The sequence below is a fragment of the Eretmochelys imbricata genome, chromosome 15, assembly GCF_965152235.1.
Source record: "Eretmochelys imbricata isolate rEreImb1 chromosome 15, rEreImb1.hap1, whole genome shotgun sequence".
Taxonomy (NCBI): Eukaryota; Metazoa; Chordata; order Testudines; family Cheloniidae; genus Eretmochelys; species Eretmochelys imbricata.
Window position 1 is genome coordinate 12912367 of NC_135586.1, and position 6491 is coordinate 12918857.

The 6491-nt window shown below is 45.1% G+C and overlaps 1 long non-coding RNA gene across 1 annotated transcript; it reads left to right on the top strand.

Moving 5' to 3' along the window:
* Positions 1–77: 77 nt before the first annotated feature.
* LOC144275535 (uncharacterized) lies at positions 78–5129 on the top strand. Its single transcript, XR_013348044.1, has 3 exons — positions 78–423; positions 3883–4166; positions 4265–5129. It is a non-coding gene; the product is annotated as an uncharacterized LOC144275535 (long non-coding RNA).
* Positions 5130–6491: the final 1362 nt, after the last annotated feature.

The window sequence follows — 6491 nt, forward strand, 5'->3', positions numbered from 1 at the left end:
CCCCGATGCGTGGTGGGAGATGTAGTTCTGTGTGTGGAGCCGGCTCAGAGGTAACCGCGCACCGGGCAGGACGGTCCCGGCTGCTCAGCAGCACTCCGCCGGAAGGGACGCTGCTTAGAGCCCGTGGCCCAGGTCGGCCTTGGTCCCGCAGTGAGGCAGCCCCCGGGGGGCTTGCAGCCCCACCCGAGGCCCTGGGCAGCTGAGGGGTGCGCACAGTTTCCTAGGAAAAAAGAAAAGGAGGACTTGCGGCACCTGAGAGACGAACCAATTTACTTGGGCATCAGCTTTCGTGAGCTACCGCACACTTCATCGGATGCATTCAGTTTCCTAGGAGAATTTTATTTTGTCTTCAGTCCCTCAAGGGCGAATGAGAGGCTTGGGCCTTAGCCCTACAAGCGGCTCCACGAAGCTCACGTCCTGCAGGTATGCAGAGCTCCATTGACTCCAGCGGGGCGTCACACAGGTGGTGTAAGGGTTTGCCCAGGCAGAGCAGCCTGCACGGATGAGGCCTTGGTTACAGCCAGCATTGCCTCCAGTCCGTCTATTAAATGCTTTCTCTCCCAAAAGCCAGAGTGAAGCCCGGCAGGGCATTATCATGCCCTGCCCCTTCGCTGCTGCCCTCCTAAATGGCTTCAGAATTTAATGCTTTAATTTACAAAAATAACAATGGGAGGCTATTCTGTTTGACAGTTTTGTACCTACTATAGGCCCCTGTGCTTAAGCACGAGCAGTATCACCAAATTCACGAGAACTACACACGTGCTTAAAGTTAAGCACAGGATCAGGTCTTTAGTTCCAAATAACATCACCTCTTACTCATCTCCATGCATTTAGCATTTGTATAAGTGCTTGCAGAACCAGAGTTTATGATTCTTATAACTGCTAGATTTGAGGGGAACATACTTCTTTTTTTGTTTGTTTACTTTGTGCATTAGACAGCACTACATATTTGCCCCCTTGCTAAATAGATCAGTGGGGCCACCCTGAAGAGGCACATCATTAAGAATGGGAAGAGACAGAGGACTAAAGTAATAAATCTAGTAAAGGCATCAGAAGCAGGCAAAATGGAGCAGACGTCTACTACATGGGGCAAGATTATGGAGGACTTTATGTAGATGAGGAAAAAAAATTAATAGGGTGCTGTAAGAGACAGGTAGCTAATGAAAAGATTCAAGAAACACGGATGGAGTGATGGGATAGGAAGTTTACTTTGGGCAGCCTCATTTTTTAACAGACTACAGGAGGAAGAGGTGAAAGACATGGAAGCCAGACAAGCCAGTTACAGAAATTAAGGCTAGATGGAGACAGACCAGGTGCCCCTCAGAAAGATTTAAAGAGAAGGAAATTCTTCAGGTTAATTGAAATTATTTTCTTCATATGACTTTTACATCTATAATTCATTTAAATTGAAAACTGAAAATGAAAGTATAAGGAAAGAACCAAAGGATGACCTAACAATTAAGAAACATTCCTACGGAGCAGCAATCAGTGGTATTTCTATAGTTCAGGTTCCACATACTTTTCAGAGTAAAAATCTAGTTATGCAAGTTCCAGTTGATTCAAACAGAATCATTTACAGCCAATTTAAAGTGTGGGGAGCAATCATCACAGTGTCAGTAGACTCACTGTACTGACACCAAGTTACAATGACAAATGTTCTGAGACAAGCAGCCATGCATGTTGCACTTGTGATAATGTGGCAAGTATGGGCACCTGCATATTACAAAGGAAGCCATACAAAGCTTTCAGAGCTATAGCTGCAGGAAGAAGCTTGTTAATAGGTTTGTAATTATAATACACAGAAAGATGTGGAAAAGGAAATGAAAATACATTCCCTGGCAGGCAAGTTAGAGGTACAGTGGTAGTGGGATTTCTCTGACTCAAATAAGACACTGTATTATTAATCTCTGAGGCAGTAGAGTGGGACATGGCACACCTAGGAACATATTTGGTAAGGGAAATGTCAACCAAATTGTACTCACTTTGCTGGTCGTTCACTTAGCAACAGCAGCACATTTTGGAGTAAGACACGTGTGGATAGGACCAGTCACTGTAGTGTCTAGGGCTTGAGAAATTTCAGACAGTGAGACAAACATTAATACAAGTGATGAGGCAGTCAAAAGAACCACACAGGTGAAACTGGATAGCACACCTTTGTGAGACTGTGAGTATTTACTTCGCTCTCTGCTGAGTGCAGCACTGGAATGGCCCAATTCAGGCATGTAGGTGGGATGCTCTAGTCCAGCAGCAGCTGTGGTTTCTCAAGGGGAGAGAACGGGCAGAGCAAGGCTATGTGCTTATATGTTCCCAAGTGCCAGTTTCTTAGCACTATAAACCCCTATACACAAGTTGCCATTTCCCTCATTTGGTAAGGGGTTTCTCTCATATTGTACTGATGTTACTTTCTTAATAAGCTATCTTATCTCTCAATTATGTGGCAATTACTTACATTCACACTAAGGGACTGATCCTGAAAAGTGTGATGAGTATAGATTTTTTTATGAGGAACTTAGAACCATAGAATTATAGGTAAGGGGTGAGGTTTTCACGGGAGACTAAGGGAATTGTGCCTAACTTGATATGATGCTGTAAAAGGAAGGAAGATAATGAAGATGTTCAAAAGGCATAAGTAGCAGCGTTTTGAGCAGACTAGAAATGGGAGGCCAAACAGGAGATTATTACAATAATTAAGACTAGACAGAGTCGATAGATCCTGGTGTCATGGAAAGCAGTGTGGGCAGTGTTCCCTCTAAGCTCTGCATGTGTGCGCACTCTCACACAGATCCTAAACCCCAAGCACACGGTGAAACACCACGCACACATTTATCCCGCGTCCCGACTGCACATTGGTTGGGACGCCCTTTGTCCCGATATCAGGGACCACTCACCATCACTGCTACAGTCCTGGGGCTGACATGGCGGCGCTTCCTGGGGCAGCTCCTGGCTGTGCGCCTGCCCGCTGGCAGGAGCCTGCAGTGCGGGCGGCGCCTAGGCTCAGAGGTGGAGGGGGTCTCAGTGTGCTGCATTGGCTCCCTCCTGCCCAATCAGAGCTGCGGGGGCAGGGCTTGCAGGTGCTGGCAGTGGGCGGAGAGCCCTCCGCCCCCACCACACCCGACCCTAGGAGCCAGAGGGACCTGCTGGCTCTTAGGGTCTCTGCGCGCTGCCGATGCCTGCAAGCCCTGCTCCGCGGCTCCGGCAGCTCCCATTGGCGCTTTTCCCGGCCAATGGGAGCCACAGAGCTCACGCTTGTGGCAGGCACAGCTCGTGGAGAGTCTGGAGACCACCCACCCCACCTCTCCACTCTGACCCTAGGAGCCAGAGACCTCCCAGCAGGGTTGGTGAGTGCGGCCAAGGAAGGGGGCAGAGCGTGATGGAGTGAGTGTCTGGGTTGGAGTGCTGGGCTGTGAGGGTGTGGAGGGCACTGGGCAGTGTGGGAGGTTTCTGTGTTTTGGGATGCTAGGCAGTAGGGGCCTGTTGGGGGGTGCTGGGCAGTGGGGGAGATCTGTGTGTGTCAGAGCATTGGGCAGTGGAGGTCTGTGTGGGGCATTGTTTAGTTGTGGTGGGGGGACTGTGGGGAAGGGCACTGGGAGGGAAGGAGGGAGGAGAAATCTGTGTGTATTGGGAAACTAGCGAGTGGGGGGTTCTGCGCGGGGTGCTGGGCAGCTGTAGGCGGGCTGTGGGCGGGGGGTCGCTGGCCAGGGGTGGTGGTGTGCACAGCACTGTGCATTTGTGGTGGAAATGTTGGGGGAGGGTTGTGGGGAGGCTCTGGGCACAGTGGGTTCAAGGGGTGCAGGGCAGGGGAGCTGTGTGGCTCTCTTGCTACCCCCTCATCCCCCCACTCGCCCTGTTTGTCCTGATATTTCACTCTTGCGATCTGGTCAGCCTATTTACAGGCCACTTTTGACATTGTTCATCCGCCATCTATCAACACAGCAAGATTCTACTAGCTGGCAAGGGGGGGAAAGGGAAAGGAGGGCAATGAATCATACCCCTCCCTGCCAGCATTTTGAATGTGGAACGTTGATCAGGTCGGGACGGTCGGGACCCACACATCTCCTTGTAGTCTATTCATTTGGCTGTGTACAAACTCAAGTACGTGCAAATAAGTCAAAATGCCTGGCTGTAGTTGCTAAGGAACTGCAAAGATTTCCCAGAAATGAACAAAGGTAAGTGTTGTTTTTGTGATTGAAATCTTTCAAAGGCATTGGACTTCATACATTTATTTGTGATGTTTTACCATTTTCCCACGTTTTTTTTGCCACAGATGCATGGACGTGATCGGAGCTATGCACAAACTTCTGGTATCCTGATCGGAATGATCTCCCATTTGCCCTTTTGTCGAGTCATGCTGTTAAGCGCATTGAAATAGTAGCCATATAATAAAAGTATTAATTTTAAATAAACCAATCTGGTAAAAAATCAATCCCAAAATGTCACTGTCTCGAGGTCTAAAGCATAAAAGAACCGCGACTTCATTTAAATCTGGATGGCTGGATGAGACTATAGAGATGGTTACACCGAAGTCACATAGTGTAATGCTTGTTAAACTTTGTGAAATATTCATATATCATGAGGACAACTGAATGGTTTGTGTATATTGTCGAGATTCTAGAGCTTCAGGAGAATTTTCAACAGGAAGAATGTGGAACAATGTTTGGAAGTTGGATTTCTTAAAGCGTCATCTATCAAATCCCTGTGTTCAAAATACAAAGACTTTCTTGCTGAAGAGATTGTTATAGTCAGTCAGTACAATGACTTCAAGTTTGCAGTAGCTGAAAGAATCAAAAGCCAGTTGGTTTTAAGTTTCCCAGATATGGTGACATTTGCTTACCAGAACGAACAGTTTCAGGATCTTGCAAAGTTGACGGATATAGGAGGAACATTCCTAGCATCAAGTGCAGAGTGTGAGCGTGGCTTTAGCTTAATGAACGCTCTAAAAAACAAACTACAGAATCATTTACAAGTAGATCATTTGGACATGCTGATGTGTACTAAGAGTTACCATCTGGATGGAGGATTGATAGATCTGGACAGAGTTTATATTGAACGGGCAAAAGAAAAAGATTGCAGGGAAAAACAGTCAGGTTACTTTAGCAGTCTTTGACATTTCGACCAATAAGGAAATTAAAATGCATTTGTAATTACATATCTTATTCTTGGCTGATAATCATTTATTGATATATTTTTAGGAAAATTTTAAATTTAAAACACAAACTGTTGTTTTTCTTTTTTTACTTATGATGTCTCTATCTGAAAACCCATATAAGTCAACACAAATTGCAAATTAAAACTTTTTAAATATATACACATTTTAGTCGCTTGGGCACATTTGCCTCATGGTGCACAAATTTGAACTCTGCTTCAAAAATTTGCACAGAAGGAATTTTTTGCGCACACAGCCTGTCAAAAATTAGAGGGAATATTGGCAGTGGGATACAAGTTGGATGACTGCCAAGCCAATGGTCCTCAACCAGGGGTATGTGTATCCTTGAGGATACACAGAATTCTTCTAGGGGGTACATCAACTCATCTAGATATTTGCCAAGTTTTACAACAGCCTACATAAAAAGCACTAGCAAAGTCAGTACAAACTAAAATTTCATACAGACAAAATGAGAAAGTAAGTGATTTTTCAGTACTCATGTGCTGTGACACTTTTGTATATTTATGTCTAATTTTGTAAGCAAGTAGTTTTTAAGTGAGGTGAAACGTGGGGGTACGCAAGACAGATCAGACTCCTGAAAGGGTTACAGTAGTCTGGAAAGGTTGAGTACTGTGCCAAGCTAGCATGATGAAGCAATGTGTTCGCACAAACAGTGCACACTAAATCAACATGCAATTAATTAACTTTCAAAGTAAATTATGATATATATTAACTGACATGTTAATATGCTTTAAGAATTGCATTGTGTGTACCAAGGTCATTTTAATCAATGTGCACAAACTAAAATTAGTGTATAGTAAACCTCCCATATGGAGAAGCCCTTCGAGATGTAGATCACCTCAGTCTCAATAAACCCACTCTAATAATTGCACATCAGTGCACAGTGGTGGATTTTCTGAAATAAGCAGCCACGCATATCATTCATCTGTGAAAATGTGGTGGATCTAGTCACCTGTAGGACACAGGGAGAAGCTATGAAAGCTGTGGATGGAGGACAACAGCATGCTAATATGTTTACAATGGAAATACACTGAAAAATATAGAGCAGGAAGATAAAATACATTACACAGCTGGCAAGTTATTGTTAGAGCCAAGGGACTGATAGTTTTGTAGTAGAAAGATTTCTGTGACTCACTGCACCCTTTGCCTCCGTTTACAAATAAGTTACCGGTAATAAAAGCTCTTCGGGGGGGGAAAGAAGTGGGTTATGGTGCATGTAGGTGCACTTAACACTGCATCATACTTCATTTCGGAGATATCATCCAAATTTCTCTCTCTTGCTGGCCATTGACCTATTAGCATTGGCAGCACTTTTAGGATGAAGTGT